Genomic DNA, 20,026 nt, shown 5'->3' on the forward strand with positions numbered 1-20,026 from the left:
CCAAATAATTTCAACAAAAAACACACAATTAAACTAAAATTAATGATCTTAGATCTATGTTTAAACTAAAGAGAGCTAACATTCACTAAGAATTGTATTTTCTTGCATTGGTTGATGCAATGGATGTAAACTAAGCCTAATACAAACTATGTGCAAGTCCTAAGAACATGAAAAACCATAAAAACAATAACAAAAACAACAAATTAATCTAAAAATTAAGCAAAAAAGCATTCTTTTCAAAAACAAAAAGGAGAGCTATTCTACACCAAATCTCACATAGATCACCATCAAATCCACATCTTTTTCATGGGAAACCATTAAAAAATCAAGATAATGGGCAATAGGTTATGCATAGATTAGAGGCAAAACGATGGAAAAAGCCAAGTGATGGCTCCCCGGTAGTAGTGCCAAAAATGTTATGGCTCACCCTAACCCAAAAGAGATTACCTGGTGAATGTTGAAATATACAAGTGAATAGGGTATGTGCAGGAATAAGCCCTTAGCAAGAGGCTATAAAAGAGAATTTGTAAATGAGTGAGAAGCTGTGAAAAGGTGAGAAGTATCTACTAGGAGAGAATAAAGGGTAACATGAGAAGATTTAGGAGGTGTGGAGATATTCTGGGAAGAGGTGGAGAGAATCAAGCAAAATAGGTGGAGTGAATCAAGGAGAGATCAGTGGGATTAGATGCTTGGATGTAAACTCTATAAATTGAGGCATTGGCCTAATGAGAATTTGCTGGTTTTTGATTATCCATGCCTACATTAAGCTATCAGTTAATTGGTCACTAATCACATCTTAATTATCATCTAATCTCTTTTCTAATGATATTGATTCTAGCATTTGATCCACCATAGCTCATCACACTGCTGCAAATTTAACATGGTATCAGAGCCTAGCTTAGAATCCATCAAATGTATGATCCCATTATCTTGCTAATCACCTAGCTAATCAAGATTAATAGATAATCAAGTTTTTTTTCCTCTTCTTTCAAAGAGCTTCTGTACCCCCAGCTGGTGGACAGGCTGAACAATAGGCTTCAAGCCTTTAGCCACACATAGCCATACCCCTTGTGCTCCAGCCCATCTAAACAAAACACCAAACCGCCATTGCATGTGCTGCCAATTTTCGCTAAAAAGCCAGCGCCATTTTTTTAAAGGGAAATGGAGATCTGCACCAGATACAATGGCTCTAATTCCTCTTGGCCCTAGGGGTTTTCAAGGGTGTTCTACAAGCTGGTGAAGACAGTTTTTTATTTCATCAAGTCTACAGCAGTGAGATCCAAGCTCTCCATCAAATCTACAGGTGACTAGTAAAAGTGACTGGTAAAACAGAGATTAAGCATTCAATGTTTAGTCAAATCTTGTGTTTCTTGGCTTAATCCTCTACTAGACTAATTGCTATTGATGGCCTTGAAAGTATTTGAGCTCATTTGAACTCTAAGGTCCCAGATCTGGACTCCCCGCATACTCTATTTTTGACACACAATACAGAGGATTATTTTACTAATCAATGATTAATCAACACTAATCACTATATTTTGGTACAATTGAGGGTTCAAGTTAACCATTGGGTATCTAATACAGATCCCTATAACTTCAAATTGTAATTCGGAGATGGTTTGATACTCCAACCATTCAGTACAGATTTGTTACCCTTAGTTTAATGTAATTTCTGGTGAATTTATGCTGATAAATCTGTTGTAATCATCACCTAAACACCAAATTGAGTTGTAAAAGGGTAGACACTGCCCTTGAATCTTGAAATTGGATCAAGAGGTAAGACCCCCTTCATATCATCATGAGCATGGCACAAGAGATAGCCAAATTTAATGGGGAGCAGTTTTATACATGGCAAAAAAACCATGTATTTGCTCATGAGGAAAAATCTGTGGGGGCTAGTTGAAGGAAGAGATGAATGCCCAGAGGTGAGTGGGAAAAATGAGTGGAAGAGCAGGATTGAGAAAGCATTAGGACTTATCGCACTCAGTTTAAATGATGAAATCATTCATCACATCACAGGGATACAATGGGCAAAAGATGCATGGGATGAACTCAATAAATTATTTGGCACTCAAGCAAAAAATTCAAAGATAAATCTGTTAATGCAATTCTACAAACTGGATATAAAGGAAAGTGAACCTTTAATCACACACTTGAACAAATATAAAAGCATTAAGCAACAACTGGTAGCCATTGGGCAAAAGGTAGAATATGATGAGGCACTAGCAGTGCTTCTGAAGAGTGTGGACAAAGGAGAATATGAAAACATTGTAGCAACATTAAAGAATGTACCTGAATTGAAGCTGCACGAGATAGAAGGAGCTCTTCTAGAGCAAGAGACCAAGGTTAAAGAGAAGAAATGGCTGGCCTCAACAGCTGAAGAAGAAAAAGCATTCTTCACCCGAGGAGGATTCTCTCGAGGACAAGGACGAGGAAGAGGCAAAGTAGGAGGAAGGACCTTCACTTGCCACAACTATGGAAAGCCAAGACACATGGCAAGAGACTGCTACAGCAAACCCAGTGGAGAAGGAACGACATCGGCAAACTTCATGGAGGCTCCTAAGGAAGTGGCATCAGATCATCTTTTCTGAGAGAGAGAGAGAGAGAGAGAGAGAGAGAGAGAGAGAGAAACCCCACAACCCAATGTAACCTGCCCCAATAGAGTAAAACCACCTCTGAGCCACCGATGATGTAGGCCATGTGGTAGATGTATGTGTGAGCACTTTAGTCAAGGTCACGGGCACTTGTAGCAGCCTTGGACACATAAAGAGAGAGAGTGTCAACAAGGACTATGAGTTTAGGGACTTGAGGTACTAGTCGCGGACTACCAAGTAAGAGGGAAACTTGGTATAAGGTCCAGGTGTGCTAGGATTATTCACTTGAGGGGAGGTGTTGAAATATACAAGTGAATAGGGTGTGTGTGGGAACAAGCCCTTAGCAAGAGGCTGTAAAAGAGAATCTGTAAATGAGTGCTAGGATTATTCACTTGAGGGGAGGTGTTGAAATATACAAGTGAATAGGGTGTGTGTGGGAACAAGCCCTTAGCAAGAGGCTGTAAAAGAGAAGCTATAAATGAGTGAGAAGCTGTGAAAAGGTGAGAAGTATCTACTGGGAGAGAATAAAGGGTAGCATGAGAAGATTTAGGAGGTGTGGAGATATTTTGGGAAGAGGTGGAGAGAATCAAACAAAAGAGGTGGAGTAAATCAAGGAGAGATCAGTGGGATTAGATGCTTGGATGTAAACTCTATAAATTGAGGCATTGGCCTAATAAGAATTTGTTGGTTTTTGATTATCCATGCCTACATTAAGCTATCAGTTAATTGGTCACTAATTATATCTTAATTATCATCTAATCTCTTTTCTAATGATGTTGATTCTAGCATTTGATCCACCATAGCTCATCACATTGCTGCAAATTTAACAGTGAACTACAACTGTCGTGAGGATATTTCCAATGGTTGAGCTTGTAACCCTTGAGGTCTCCAAGCTCTACAACTCCTTGAGAAGCAATTCCACCGCGTCTCCCGCGAGCGTTGTCACATCACCGTGTTGCACTAGGGGTCCTCGCCCCTCCTCTCACCTCACTTCACTCACACACACTCACTAGCATGCATTAGGGAGAAAGATTAGCAAGAGCAAGACTCAATTACACAATGGGAGAGTGTATTGTATTATAAGAGAAATTCACTTATATACATGGCCATAAGTGTTTACACTCACTTAAACTATAGCCGACCGGGCACTTTAGGCTCATACGAGGCCTAATGCTATTACAATGACTACTCTCATAATATATCCATGAAGTACATCACTTAGGACTTCATCCTAACTTGCTACCACATGCTCTTGAAGCGGGAATCGCCATAAATACTCCGTCACACCATTACGGGCACCCGTCCAAGTTGTAGCTTTGGACACTATTGCTTCATATCTTGAATGTATGACCCTTTGGTGTATCTACCATGACTCCTTGATGTAAGATAATGGTGGGTGCTCTTATTAATCTTAGAATTGGATTAACATGCTTTATCAAAAAATCCATCATGAGCGGTGAGAATCACACTATGGTGGCAGGTATGTTTCCATCAAATTGTATATTAATGGTGGGTGCTCTTATTAATCTTAGAATTGGATTAACATGCTTTATCAAAAAATCCATCATGAGCGGTGAGAATCACACTATGGTGGCAGGTATGTTTCCATCAAATTGTATATTCACTGATTTTTTGTTTTTTTTTAAGAACTAATGTATTAATACTTGATATAGATTTTATGAGTTTTTCAAGGCATCATACTTCGAGCGCTTTTCTTTATTCGACTTGAATCTTTGAGTCTCCCAAATCAACACTTCGATGTAGATATTGTATATTCTTTTATATGAAGCTTTGTAATTGAGATGCACATGCACACAATTTTTCTCTCCAAATTGTTTATTTAGTTAAAGTTTTACAATTTTATTAGCATATTATATATATATATATATATATATATATATATATATATATATATATATATATATATATATAGGCCATGTTTTCTGGTTCTAGTCCTTTTGCAGGTGTATCCTCATTGTACCCCTCCCACCTACCCTATAAGCTTCTTCTCAAACCTTTCACTTCCTTACCTCACTCCCTTTACCTCGTCAAATTTATGCAACACTACAAAAATCATAGAATCCGATGTCATGGCTCAACACTCGACTTTCAAACAAGATTTCCCTTTCTATGGTATTATTTCTTCAATATCGATAGTGTTCACTGCATTGCAATTCTAGAACATGCTAGGGACACACACACCTTGCCTTGATCGACTTATCTCACAAAAATTTCATTTAATTTTGCATTTGGTGTAAGGGCTAATGCATGCGTGTGAAGGTCACCGAGTTGAGGTATCACACGAATTTCTTGATGCATTTGTGTAAGGGTAACAGTTGAGGTGTTACCAATGCATCCATGTGAGGGCATCGATGAAGGTCTCACATGATTAAAATTTATACTTTTTCCGTACAGAGGTCACCGAGTTGAGGTATTGCACAAGGTTTGATATCATATAGTTGAATTTATTATATGCAAAGGTCACCGAATTGAGGTATTGCATGAGGTATGATATTTTACAGTTGAATTTATTCCATGCAAAGGTCACCAAGTTGAGGTATTGCACAAGGTTTTAAGAAATGAAAAGGATGGAAATGCTAGCATTATTGATGAATTATTAATGGATTATCATGCATGAGCAAGCTTGATCACCTCTAACTCGATGCATTTATGAGTTGTTTCATAGGAAACAGTTGATCTCACTGGCAAAGTTAGTGTGTGCATAGTGTGTATGTGTCAGGACTATGGTCCTACGGAAGTCGAACCCTAGCATAAGTTAATAGCTTTCGGAGTCTCGAGAGTATTATTAGTGCTAGCGGGGTTCAGGGGTTAATGGGCGTTAGGGTTTGGTCGATGTGTGTACACATCTAAGTTAGCACGGCTCTTAAGTAAGATGGGCGGCCGGGCTAGGAGGTGTGGACACAAGCTAGGGTTTTGGTATAAAACCCAACGAGAAACCCTAACTCGTCATTATATGGTTGGGAGGTGAACCGACTTCCACCCTCTCTTCTTCTCCACGCCTAGGCTATGGCGGCTTGAGGAAGACGCAGCCGTAGAGCGGAGGCGTTACACTGGTATCAGAGCCAGCGGCGCGGGCGTGACCTGCACGAGAAACCGCTCGACGCTGCAGCAAAAGAAGCGAGCGCGGTCGCCTACGCGCTGCGCGGACAGCACATAGCGAGCGCCGCCGGGTACCCGCCGGTCGCAGCGCCTGTGTGAACAGCCACACCCGCCTATCCACCACCTGCAGCGACCACGACAGCGGACGCCTAAGGCGGCGACCAAGGCAGTCCGGCAGTCCTACAAGGCGATCGGTGAGCGATCGTGGCGAGCGCGCGAGAATTCTCCCTTACTTAAGTGGCACAAGGGGGAGGCTTCACCATCCAAGGAGTGGGGTTTTGAACCCACCACCTCAAGCTCCAAGGCAAGTGTGCTAGCCACTTCACCTTTTCACTTGTGTTGTTCTTCTCTTCAAAAGAACTCTACTTATTCTTTCAAGGGAGGACACAAACTACAAGGAAAGTGACACAAACTACAAGGAAAGTGACCTTTTCATCTTCAACTTTCCTTCTTTCAATTTGTGAGAGGAGTTTTCTATGCTCCAAGTTTGGAAGTTTTTGGTGGATCTTCAACGACATGCTACATGCAACACACTTTTTTGCATGCATGTGTTGATTGACGACTCAAGTGGTGATTTCTTCTCGATTTTCGTGCATGCAAGAGGAATTCTTCTACGACGCTTCAATTGGAGTTCGCTTTTGAAGGTAATCCGTTCTCTATTTGTAAGCACGTGCATACCATGGCCTCAGCGGAACCGTCTCATGTTCACTTCGATTTTGAGAATGATATGCCTGATGTTAGTGAGGCACGCCCTTTGGGTGGGGGTGTGGGTGATTCGCGACAAGCCGTTGCGCCTGATTGGAATGCCAACATGACCGATGCCGAAGGGGATGCGAGTCCACTAGATGATTATAGTTTGGTAGACACGTTAGAGTTTGGGCGTCTCACTTCAAGGGTAGTTGCACTTGAGCGCACTATAACAAATGTCAATACCAATCTCACAAACATGAGCACGCTTTTTACTGAATTTATGGCACGTTTTGCAAGTGGATCGGCGGCAAGTGGAGGGCCTATTCCGATAGTTATGCCTCCTCTTGTTCCAAATCCTACAGTAGAATCTATTGCACCCTCTGCAACGCAAGAAGGGGCTATGTTGAAAAACGTGAAGCCGCCTGTGTTTAAGGGAGAGGAGCGCGATCGTAACAAGGATGTGGTCCATACATTTTTACACAAGTGGACGGACTTGCATCGCTTACGCCACACTCCCGCTGCTGTTATGGTCACTAAGATGAGTCTCACACTTGAAGGTAAAGCCTACAAGTGGTGGATGAGTCTACCTATTGAAACTCGCCCTAAGACTTGGGAGGAGTTTGCGGCAGCTTTTAAAAAGGAGTTCTTATCGCAAAACGAGAAAGATCGGAGTTGGACAGCCTGGGACAAGTGCAAGATGGAAGGTCTTACACTTAATCAGTATGTGTCCAAATACCGTGAAGTCATTCTCAAGCTAGACGGTTTAGATGACTTTCAAAAGATTCGTGGGTTTGTTAGAGGCCTTGATAAAGAATATCAGGCAAAGGTTAAAACCTAGTATCCTAAAACTTTGGAAGCGGCTATCCAAAGTGCCCTTATCTTTGATGACACCATGGATAAGAAGGGCATGGATAGACCGGCCAAATTCAATGGCTCGCAATTTAATGCTAATAAGCGTAAACTTGCCAGTAATTCTACTGAAAACACAAAGAAGTCTAAAGGGTCAAGTGGTCCGTTGTCTCCACAAGACTATGAACGGGCCAAGAAGGAGAAACTATGTTATCATTGCTTAGGTAGTGATCATGAGAAGAAAAATTGTCCACAGTTGCCTCGCAAGAATAAGGATAAGGTCAAGGAGAAGGCTGTACACATGGTGCAAACGCTTCCCTTGGATGCTGATCCTAAGTATTGCGGTAGAGGTTTCGCACACTGCCGAGATGCATGAGTGTAATCTCACTGCATCTATGTGGCAAGAGACAGTTGGACCACATGATTTGGTCCGTATGCATGGCTCCATTTATGGTCATCGAGTACGTATTCTCATTGATGATGGTGTCACGCACAATTTCTTGAACTATGCATTAGTTAAGAAATTAAAGTTGCCGGAGACAAAGAGTTCTCATCGTTATGTGGTGTCCACCATTCAGGGGGATGATCACGATGTGTGGGATACTCTAGTAAGGCAAGTGCCTGTGTTTGTGCAAGAACACACTATGGTTCTTGACTTCCAAGTGATGAATATGTCTCGTGCGGATGTCATCTTAGGACGGGAGTGGTTGTATGGGTTAGGGTCATCACTCAAAAGGAGTTATGAACATAATACGTTTACGTTTGAGGCCAATGGTAAGCATGTTTTACTTATTGGGGAACGTGATGTACCCCCAACACCACTCATATGTAATGCCGAACTCTCTTTTTTGGAGCATAGTAATCAAATAGAAGAAGTCTATTTTTGTTATTGTGTGTCTCAAACTAGTGGGTTTGATGTGCATGATGTTTCTTCTTCAAATGAATCTTCCTCAGCGATGCCTTCTTTCTCTTTACCTTCTTCTAAAATCTCTTTAAATAATCTTAAGCAACCAGTTAATGCTTTGTCTTTGCAACAACTGTTACAAGAATTTAAAGATATTTTTCCTAATGATTTACCAGAGGGTTTGCCACCCGAACGAGCTTTGCCTCATCGCATTGATGTCGTTCCGGGCACCAAACCAATTAGTACGCCGTCGTACAGGCTTAGTGCGACTGAAGCAGCTGAGGTGGAACGTCAGCTTGCTGATTACCTTAGTAAGGGCTTCATTCGCCATAGTGCTTCACCATGGGCATCGCCCATTCTTTTGGTGAAGAAAAAGGATGGATCCATGCGCATGTGTGTGGATTATCGCTCCTTGAATGCGGTAACAATTAAGAACAAATACCCGCTACCTAAGATAGATGAGTTGTTTGATCAACTCAAAGGTGCGAAGTATTTTTCTAAAATTGATTTACGTTCAGGATATCATCAAGTGCGTATTAACGCTGATGATATAACCAAGACTGCGTTCCGGACTCGCTTTGGACACTATGAGTTTTTGGTTATGCCGTTTGGGCTTACTAATGCCCCGGCAACGTTTATGATGCTTATGGATAGCGTACTAAGGCCGTACTTAGGCAAATTTGTCATTGTCTTTCTTGATGACATTTTGGTCTATAGTTCGACTTTAGAAGAGCATTTGGAACACTTACGAAAAGTTTTTCAGTTACTACGCGAGAATGCACTTTACGCGAAAGCAAGTAAAGTAAAGTGCGAATTTCTCAAGGATAGCATACAATACCTAGGTCATGTAATTTCTGCAGATGGAATTGCTATGGATGCTAGTAAGGTTGATGCTATTATGCGATGGCCAACACCTCGAAGTAAGGAAGAACTTCAAATCTTCTTGGGAATGGCAGGATTTTATCGCAAATATGTGAATGGTTATGCAAAGATTGCCGCTCCCATGACTGATCAATTGAAAGGTGCGGCAATTACCTTTCAATGGTGTCAGGAGCAACAACGTAGCTTTGATAAGCTTAAAGTTGCTTTGGCTACGGCTCCCATCTTGGCAATTGTGGATCCTCAAAAACCATTTGTGATTGAAACGGATGCCAGTGCTAAGGCAGTGGGTGCGGTTCTCATTCAAGATGGTCATCATGTTGCCTATGAGAGCAAGAAGCTCAATCGTGCTCAACAAAACTACTCAGCTTACGAGCATGAGCTCTTTGCCATCATATATGCCTTACGAAAATGGCAACATTACTTATATGGTGCGCAATTCGAGCTTGTTTTTTATCACGAAAGCATAAAGTGGTTTATGAACTAAACAGATTTGCAGGGTCGAAAGGCCAGATGGGCTGAGATCCTTCAGGAGTATGATTGCAAGCTACGCTATCGCAAAGGACGTTACAATATTGTAGCTGATGCTTTGAGTCGTATGCCGAAGATTAATTCGCTGCTATTCACAGAGTTGAAAAGCAAATTGTTAGAATCTTTACGAGGCAAATGCAAGCAGGATTCAACATACTCAAAGGTGTGGAATCATGTTCAAATGAGGGGTCCCTCCTCTCACTCAAACGGTAGTGTTCAAATGAGGGGTCCCTCTCACTCAAACGGTAGTGTTCCCAGTTCTTCCACACATGGTTCTTAAATGTCAGGACTATGGTCCTACGAAAGTCGAACCCTAGCATAAGTTAATAGCTTTTGGAGTCTCGAGAGTATTATTAGTGCTAGCGGGGTTCAGGGGTTAATGGGCGTTAGGGTTTGGTCGATGTGTGTACACATCTAAGTTAGCACGGCTCTTAAGTAAGATGGGCGGCCGAGCTAGGAGGTGTGGACATAGGCAAGGGTTTTGGTATAAAACCCAACGAGAAACCCTAACTCGTCATTATATGGTTGGGAGGTGAACCGACTTCCACCCTCTCTTCTTCTCCACGCCTAGGCTATGGCGGCTTGAGGAAGATGCAGCCGTAGCGGAGGCGTTACAACGCCACCAAGTTCGGAAACAAGCTCTTATCAAGTGGAAGGACCGTCCAGAGGAAGGCTCCACTTGGGAAAACATTAGTGTGATGAGGAAACGTTTCCCCACTTTTGTTTTCGAGGACGAAAACTCTTTTCGAAGGGGGGAGTAATGTCAGGACTATGGTCCTATGGAAGTCGAACCCTAGCATAAGTTAATAGCTTTCAGAGTCTCGAGAGTATTATTAGTGCTAGCGGGGTTCAGGGGTTAATAGGCGTTAGGGTTTGGTCGATGTGTGTACACATCTAAGTTAGCACGGCTCTTAAGTAAGATGGGCTGCCGGAGGTGTGGACACAGGCCTGGGTTTTGGTATAAAACCCAACGAGAAACCCTAACTCGTCATTATATGGTTGGGAGGTGAACCGACTTCCACCCTCTCTTCTTCTCCATGCCTAGGCTGTGGCGGCTTGAGGAAGACGCAGCCGTATAGCGGAGGCGTTACAGTATGGGCCATTGAATTTCTTTATGAGTTGTTTCGTAGGAAACAGTTGATCACTAGCAAAGTTAGTGTGTGCATAGTGTGTATGGGCCATTGAATTTCTTTAAAGCAATATGTATTTTGATTTTACTTTTTATTTAACAATCTACTTTCTAGTTTTACTTCTCTATGAGTACAGGTCATACGTCACAAGTGAAATGTTTCGACCGACTCTTTATACAACGGAGGATAGTTGCATTTTCAATGGAAAGAATGTTGGAATCGGCAATGTGAACACTCTCAACCATAAAGATTTATATAGACACCCTATATTCATGTATGTGTCATTGGACCCTTTTGTACTTCTTGAAGAAATAATTAAAAACTCACAAAATACATCAAAAATTAAAACAAAGACTTGAATTAAATTGATATCAAATAACATAGCATAACATAAGGCAAGAGAAATAGAATAACATCACACCATCAAGACAAGATTGGGTGCAATCTCCCCCCCCCCCCATGCTGTGTAGCTCCACTTCCACGACATGAGTAATTAGAGAATTTTATTCATAAAAATAGCCCAAGGAGCTAATAATAGATGTGCGTACAAATTGGGCTTGCTTTTTCCCACTTTTGGGTATTGCTTTACATATTATTAACCATATGAAGACTCCTAAGGTTTGTACATATAAAAACCTTTACCCAAATATAATTGCTAATGGGCCTTGTTACATAAAATAACTTTGTGCATATTTACACATATAATAATCTTGTGCATATTTGCACATTCCATTAAGCTGATTCCTACACAAATTAAATTAAGAATATTTTTCTATGATTAACAGTCCTCCCGTTTGAGGAAGCAACTGTCCTCAGTTGTGTAAGAGAAAAATGTTGAGAGAACAAGATTATGCTCGTAAAGGTATTGATGTCATAACCTGCAAGGTAAACTGAGAGGTCTGAACATGGCTCAGAGGTTCTTGCGGACATGGAATACCAACAAGAAAACTCATGCGACACCTAAATTAGTAATCGTCACATTGATCATCAAATCAAAAATAATATGTACAAAATAATCCATCAACATGAGATGACATAAAATTCTAATACATGATTCACAAAAAATGATCTTCGTCTTCACATCACCCCTCAATCCACCAGCCATACGACACCTCAATCAGTACCCTCGTATAGTATGACACCTCAATTGGTACCCTCGCATATCTCATGCAGTGCGACACCTCAATCAGTACCCTCGCACTTCTCGTTGACTATACTCATAGACATTGTCCACATTAGTTAAACAATTAATTGAACACGTCAATTAATCCCAATGTCGTCTTGAGATATAGACTACTCGCAAGCATTCAAATAATAGCCACACACATGTTTACTAGGTGTAAGTAACCCGAGAATTATCCTTTCATACAAACCAACTGAAACAAACAATGGAGGCCCACAAGCATGCTATATACGGGCGTCCTCGATATACAGTTGTATAAACACATGAGAGGATGGTTTCATGATTGGTGTGAAAGACTAGATCTACACATAATGCATATACAATGAACTAATTAAATGAATGTATGTAAGACGAGTCTAAGTGTCCCATACCACATAGGCGCGTTGCACATACACACATAGGATGGTAAAAGATAGAAGACATAAATGTGTTTGGAGTAAGTATATGAAACCAATCTGATGTCCCATACCACCAGATTAATCCCATACATCACTTCCTTCAGAATATAAGTTTGAGGCGGAGTGGCCAGCTCCCTTTGAAACTTAAATTTTGACACAAATTTTCTCTATCTAGAAATTTTATTTAATTTACTGAACTTGAACTAATCTTAATGTTAAATCTATGGTTTATTAATTAGGTTCTCAGGTTAGAAAAATATTATAGAAATACTTATGAAAAAGTTGTATAAAAGGAAGTGAATATATACATACCTCCATCGTTGTGGTGTCATTGAAATTATCTGTCAAAAAGAATTTTGACGCTCCACAGAGACGTGAATTGTTAAACAAAATTCATGAGAAGCTTAACATTATAAAAGATAACTTGATTATGGAGATATGAATAGGAAATACTAAACTTGAGTTGAGAAGCTATTTGAGAGGGTGTGAGATTGTAAATGAAGAATAGATAAGATTGATTTTTAAATACATCAAAAGTTTACGCAAATATATAAATATGAATGACTAGTAGCAATTCTAACAATCTTAATTAAGTAAACAAGTCTAGATGATGAAAGATTAATTTGTAGTTGAAGTTGAAATAAACTTGGAATTTAGTGATCATAAGGTTGAGTTAAGCGTAAGAGAGTCTTAACTTTCATATATTCGATTTGCCATGATGTTTTACATTGAGAAAAATGAGAAAGCAATGTGAATGGATTGAAATATAATTATTCTTCCAAACCTAACTAGGGCTATATTAAGTTATGACCTTATAAGAAATAAAACTTATAATAATATGGTTTGAAGTTCTATTAATAAATATTTAAGCATGATCACTTTTGTAAGGTTAGAAATGAGAAGCTTACTTGGGAAGTGTTCGAAACACTATCTGAAAGATAAAAGAATTATTTATTAAGTTAGGGAGGATAGCAACTTACTTGCAAGTGTCAGATAGCTTTGCTACAAAATACATCATTAAAATGACACAAATATCACAAGCATATGTGATGTTTTAATTTACTGTGATGATTAAAATTATGGAAAATGGAGAAACTTACTTGGATTGGACTGCAAAATATCAGTTAGAAGAAAACAAATCAACAAATAACAATTTTTATTTTATGCAAATAATCAATTTAGACAAGGTGAATACTTAACTAATAAATCATCGAAGATTTTGCATATAATAATCTGCAAGTTAGTTTCAATATAATATTAAACTTGAATTGTTAATTTATAAAATTTAGAAAGTGTAGTTATTACTTAACTTTCACCCACAATTTGTAAGAAGTCAAAAGTTCGTATATCGAAGAATAAGTGGGAAGAGTTATACTTGTTAAAGTTGAAAAATCAAATAATAACCATGGATCAAAATATTGATGATGTAGAAGATATCTCTTTAACACGGAAATAAATCCAAGTATTAACTCGTTGAAGAGGTCGTTTAAAAGAGTTAAAAATTTGTGGAAGAAGATAACCAAGGTAATAATTTTCTTGATGCCTTGATTATCATCGATCATCTTTATTCCAATGTAATATACTTTGATTTTTCAAGAGGCTTAGGCATACCTGGATTCTCATAAATACCTTGATGTTGAGAATTACTGTGAGATCCCTGTTCCCACCGAGCAACGAATTCAGGATACTGGCAGCGGAAGTAGCACTTCTCGCGCGGGAAAGGGGTCCCACATTCGGGGCCTCGTCCACGGATATCCGGACAAAAGACTAATCCGTCGGTTTTTCCAAAACCAGACCCGGAAAAACTTCCCTTATCCGGAAAGCATGGGCGATTCCACCAGGATAATTTTTACTCTAACGTAGTCAAAACCCTTACTGATCAAACAGATCCGACTGCATCTATAAAGATACTTGGTCAGATCAAGGAAGAAACTTGCACTTGGATCATTAGGATCAACGCTTTTTTCCCCACCAAGGAGGCACAGCCGTTGATTCCTATCCATAGAACAATTACTATCCGGGATTTACTTTATCTATCGTAATAACAGAAATTGAGTCTCGATTTACGGATCCATCAGTCCAGCCTAACCCCATCCGATCCCATGGGTTAGCCAACCGCCCAACCACTGTAGTGATGGGATCCAATTTGGAATTTGGTTAGGTTTTGTCCCGGGTACCAAGGAAAAGAGTTCCAAGGCCCCCTAGCCGGAATTTCATGCAAACATAAAACTAGCCACACCACTTACACACCCAATATGAAAATTGCCTTTTTTCTTAGCATCAGCTAACTTTAAAACAATCCTTTAATGAAACCATAGTACCACTGATCACAATCTTCCAATTTATCCAGTTGATTCATAATTTCCCATCATTCCTTCATCAGAGTATCTATGGCATCATTGGCAACTAGAACGCTCACCACCTGTCCACACAGGGGCCGTTTCAATAGTTCCTAGCCCATAATACTCAACAATATAATCACTTATCAAGATGGACTCTCGTTGAAGATCAGCAAGATCAACCAACAGATCCATATAAAAGAGCCATGGACTCATCCGTTGAGGACCAGCAAGGTCAGTCAACCAGATCCATGCCCGGTTCTAGAAAACAACTCTTACTCCTTGTTCCAATATCTTCCTCGACCAACTCTTACTCCTTGTTCCAATATCTTCCTCGACGCACGCGTGGGTATCCTGGGCGACCCAGAGCCCGAGCACCGTATGGTCAGCACCCTCTAGGATCCTTCGCAGGTGACCTAGCGCTTCACTCATAGGCCGCTTCCTTGGTCCCTCATCCACCGTACCGGAAGCTCACCATTTTAATCGAACCGAGGCTGGTCAAGACCTCGGTCGACCTTGCTACGCGAGACGTCCTCCATTGACTCTCCGTCAGCAGTTGCAACTTTAACAGTTAGGTCTTCATGACCTTAATCCACAAGATGGTCAAAATGCTTCTCCAGCATTCTTGACATAAAACAGTCATTTACAAACAGTCACAAAATACAGTTTCTAGATTAACTCTCATTTTTCCACATTATCCCTCATTAATCCACATTACTTATTCCACATTCCATGTATATGTGTACTCATCCAATCACCTCCTTTTCCATCTCTTCACTTCAGATTCCTTCACATCACATATCATATATTCACATCCATATCCACATCCATACATCCACATCCACATCCACATTCACATCCATACATCCACATCTACATGCTTATCTCCATTTTTCACATCCTCATTTATACATCCACATCCCATATCCACATTCATACATACACATCCATATATCCACATCTACATCCACATACATACATACATCCACATCCACATTCCACATTCACATCTATACATCCACATCTACATTCACATTCACATACATCCACATCCACATTCCCATACATCCACATCTATACATCCACATTCCACATTCACATCTACATTCACATTCACATACATGCATCCACATCTACATGCTTACCTCCATTTTCACATCCTCATTTATACATCCACATTCCATATCCACATTCATACATACACATCCATACATCCACATCTACATCCACATACATACATACATCCACATCCACATTCCACATTCACATCTATACATCCACATCTACATTCACATTCACATACATCCACATCCACATTTCCATACATCCACATTCCACATTCACATCTACATCCACAGCTACATCCACATTTACATCTATGCATATACATCTTCATGCATATATCCATTTTCATGTTCATACATCCACACTCCCATCTCCATATCCACACATCCACATACATACATCCATTTTCACATTCCCATTTATATAACCCCATATACTTTCACATCTAATCTTTTACATCACATCCATTCTCGCCCTATCACAACCCATATACAGCTTATCCTATCACATACACTTCTTACCTCATCCCCCCATACACATCTTAATTCATCTTATCACATCCTAACTTATTTCATAAGCATCTTATCACCTCTTATCACACCTCTTATCACATCCTATCACTTTCCATACGCATCTTATCAATTCTTATCACATCTCATACACCTCTTATCACATCTTATCACATTTCATATCTTTTTTTTTTTTTAAGAGAATTCTTTTATTTGATATAAGATTTCTCTACACATTTATTTATACATAAATTCCATTTAAGGAGACTAACACTTTCGAAATTAAAATCAATCTTTTATGCATCTTCTTATGCATGATTTCAATTTGGTAGGGAATTATACTTTTAGAATAAAAGAATTTCTCTTATGCATCTAAGTTAAGCATAAAATCCATTTATGAGGAAAATCATACTTTTAGTATAAAAAGAATATCTTTTATGCATACCTATATGCATGAAAATAAAAATGATAAAAGTAACACTTTTGATATAAAAATTTATCCATTATGCATACTTTTATGTATGAAATAAAAATGATAAAAGTAACACTTTTGATATAAAAATTTATCCATTATGCATACTTCTATGCATGAAAATAAAAATGGTAAAAATAACACTTTTGATATAAAAATTTATCCTTTATGCATAATATTAAAATTCAATTTCTCCATGATTATAATGAAATTCTTTCAATTAATCTAGGATGATGATTCCTAGAATATGGTAGGAAGTCCTCTTTTTATGCTTTGAATGAAAATTTTTTTTATGCATAATTTTTATAAAAATTTTGCCATAGCTCCGCTGCTATGACTGATAAATCTCAATTTTTCTAAGGGATAAAGCTTATCATTAAGGAAATAATTAAAATGATTCTCTAATTGGATCCTTAATCCATAATGGATTGAATCATCAATATACATAAACTAAAAGCATAAGAAAAAGCCATTAATTTGGCCTCAAGCATAGCTTTATCTTGGGTTAAGGAAAAGCTTTATGAAAAGCTTGATTTGGATTGAGAATGGGTCATGAGTATGACCATTTCTTGAGTGAGAGAGAGAATTTACATAAGAATCATTAGAATTCAAACATAAATGAAAATTAACTTCAATAGCATTTATTAAATTATGTAACTCTTCACTACTATTCAAACTTCAATAGCATTTAAAAAAAAACCATACCAATTAAACTTCTCAAGCTTGAGAGGGGTTGAGAAGAGAGAAACATTGAGAAATTATAGAAAGATCAATATTCACTAATTACCTTACAACTTGCTTGATTCTTTGTTCACGGTAGAGGCCCCCAACCAATCAATTGGTTAAGTATGTTGATGGAGCCACTAATGGGGATTGAAGAAAGAGGGAAGCTCCAAAAACTAGTGAATTATTAAATGAATTCACAGTTCTTGGCTTAGGTGGATTAGAGTAACGATGCATAAACACTATATATTTTTCAACAAGGGTGAGGCTTCTATTTATAGGAAAAATTGAGCTCCTAACCAAACAAACTGATTCTAGAATTTTCTAAATCAGTTTGGTCAATATTTGACCATTTTTAGGTTAGTTAAGCTAACTTTTTGGAACTAGACTTGAATGAGGAGAGAGGAGAGATGAAATATCTCAATTTTTATGAGTTTAAAACTCATTCAAGCATGTGAAATATGCACCTCCTTTAAAGAACTCCCCTTCCTTACATATGTCATATTTTTAATATTGCTCATAGTTTTTTACTAATAAACCTTGTACATTTTCAACTCTTCATCTTATGTGAAATATGCACCTCCTTTAAAGAACTCCCCTTCCTTACATATGTCATACTTTTAATATTGCTCATAATTTTTTATTAATAAACCTTGTACATTTTCAACTCTTCATCTTATGTGAAATATGCACCTCCTTTAAAGAACTCCCCTTCCTTACATATGTGTCATAATGGAATCATTTTAATATTGCTCATAGTTTTTTACTAATAAACCTTGTACATTTTCAACTCTTCATCTTATGTGAGCATTTAAGGGACTCCCCTTCCTTACATATGTGTCATAATAAAATCATTATTCCCAAAATATCTCATATTTTTAATATTGCTCATAGTTTTTTACTAATAAACCTTGTACATTTTCAACTCTTCACCTTATGTGAGCATTTACTCATTTTTGGGTATCTTCTTTTTTACAAATTGGATTTATCTACTCCCTACACATGGATTGATGCTATTGGCCCATAGGAACCTTAATTGGACCATAGTCTAAAGATTTCTGAAAATCTAGACCCTTAGACTAAGGTTCTTTATACCTATTTCCAATTAATTCCAATTGCACATTGGAAAATTCTTTTTGAATTTCTGTTTCAGGGGAACTCATCTGAATTATAAGAGATATTTTTCTATCCAAAAATATTCAAAATCTGAATATTCTCTCTCTAGAATATTTTCTCTCTCTAGGCTAAAATAGTTAGAAACAAGGTCTTTATATTTCTGAAGAGGGGTTGATTACAGGGGAAGATACTAGACATCAAAAAGGGGTTGGGAGAGGAATCTTACATTCTACCCCACTTAAAAAACGCGAGATGTCCTCATCTCGCAGGTGGAGTATGATTTCTTTTATCACATCTTCTTCTTCTTCAATCACATTCAACTTTACGCCTTGGAAGTGGACGGTCGATTTTTCTCTGGTATTCTGCTGGAGTATGGATGACTTGAGAACTGTCTGTTAAGTCCTTGGTTTTTCAATTGCAGTAAAGATCTGCCCTTCTTTCCTCTTCTACTTCTTCTGAAATTGTGACTGCTCTGGCTGCTGCAGTCTGAGGTGGAATTCTTTCTCTTTGGTTGCCCCTGTTCTGGAAAGGAGTTCTAAGGTTATTCTGGGTAGAGGTAGATGGTTGATTTGGAGTTCTTCTGGGGTTACCCTGGCTTGGGTGAGACAGACCCTGATTAGACTGGTATGAAGGAATTGGTCTCTGAATTCGGGGTCCTAGACTTCCCTGTCCCCTTGACATGGCAGGAGTTGGGCAGTCTTTTAACTGATGACCAAAACCTTGGCATCCAAAACACCGGTTCTCACTTCTGGGTTCATTGTTCTGCATCCTTAAAATAGATGGTCCTCCTGAGAAAGTATTTTGGGGGAAGGATCTTCCTTCACTTTGGAATCTTCCTGCATCTTGATTCTGAAACGGTCCTTGCTGCCTCTTTGGAGGTGGAAAGTTTGAAGTACCTTCCTGGGATTGGAATCTTTTAAAGTTAGAGGGTGCAGGTTTTGGCGGGATCTTTACTACAAAGGCTTTGGCAAAATCCTTTGCCATTTTTACTGCTTCAGCCATGGACACTGGTTTGGCATTTTTGACCAGTGTGTCCAAAGGTTCGTTCATTGCCCGAATGAACCTGGCCATGAGCTGTTCTTCATCTAGAGGTGGTGAGTATTTGAGTAGAAGAGCAAAGGCTTGGTGATATTCTTCAATGGTTTTGTTCTCCTGCTTTAGTTCTAAAAATTCATTCATTTTGGTTTCCAAAAATCCAGGGGGACAGAATCTCTTTCTCAAATAGGTTTTTAGGTCATTCCAAGATTGGGTATTTCTATTTAGACGGTTGGTGTCACAGTGGTTCCTCCATGCTACCCTGGCTGTTTCCACTATTTTCAACCGGCCAAGAGCTATTTTGCTCAGCTCATTATAACCTGTGACGTCAAAATACTCTTCCATGGCTTCCACCCATTTCTCCACAGTCTCACCTAGGTTCTCCCCTTCTCCTTTGAAGGGTCCTGGTTGAGTCCTATGAAGAGCCTTGCGAACATCAGGATCAAGTTCGTTATCTTCAGTGAGAGGGTCTGGCTGCTGACGGCTACG

Source organism: Cibotium barometz, chromosome 50 (assembly GCF_041138505.1).
Source record: "Cibotium barometz isolate CiBa-2024 chromosome 50, ASM4113850v1, whole genome shotgun sequence".
Lineage (NCBI taxonomy): Eukaryota > Viridiplantae > Streptophyta > Polypodiopsida > Cyatheales > Cibotiaceae > Cibotium > Cibotium barometz.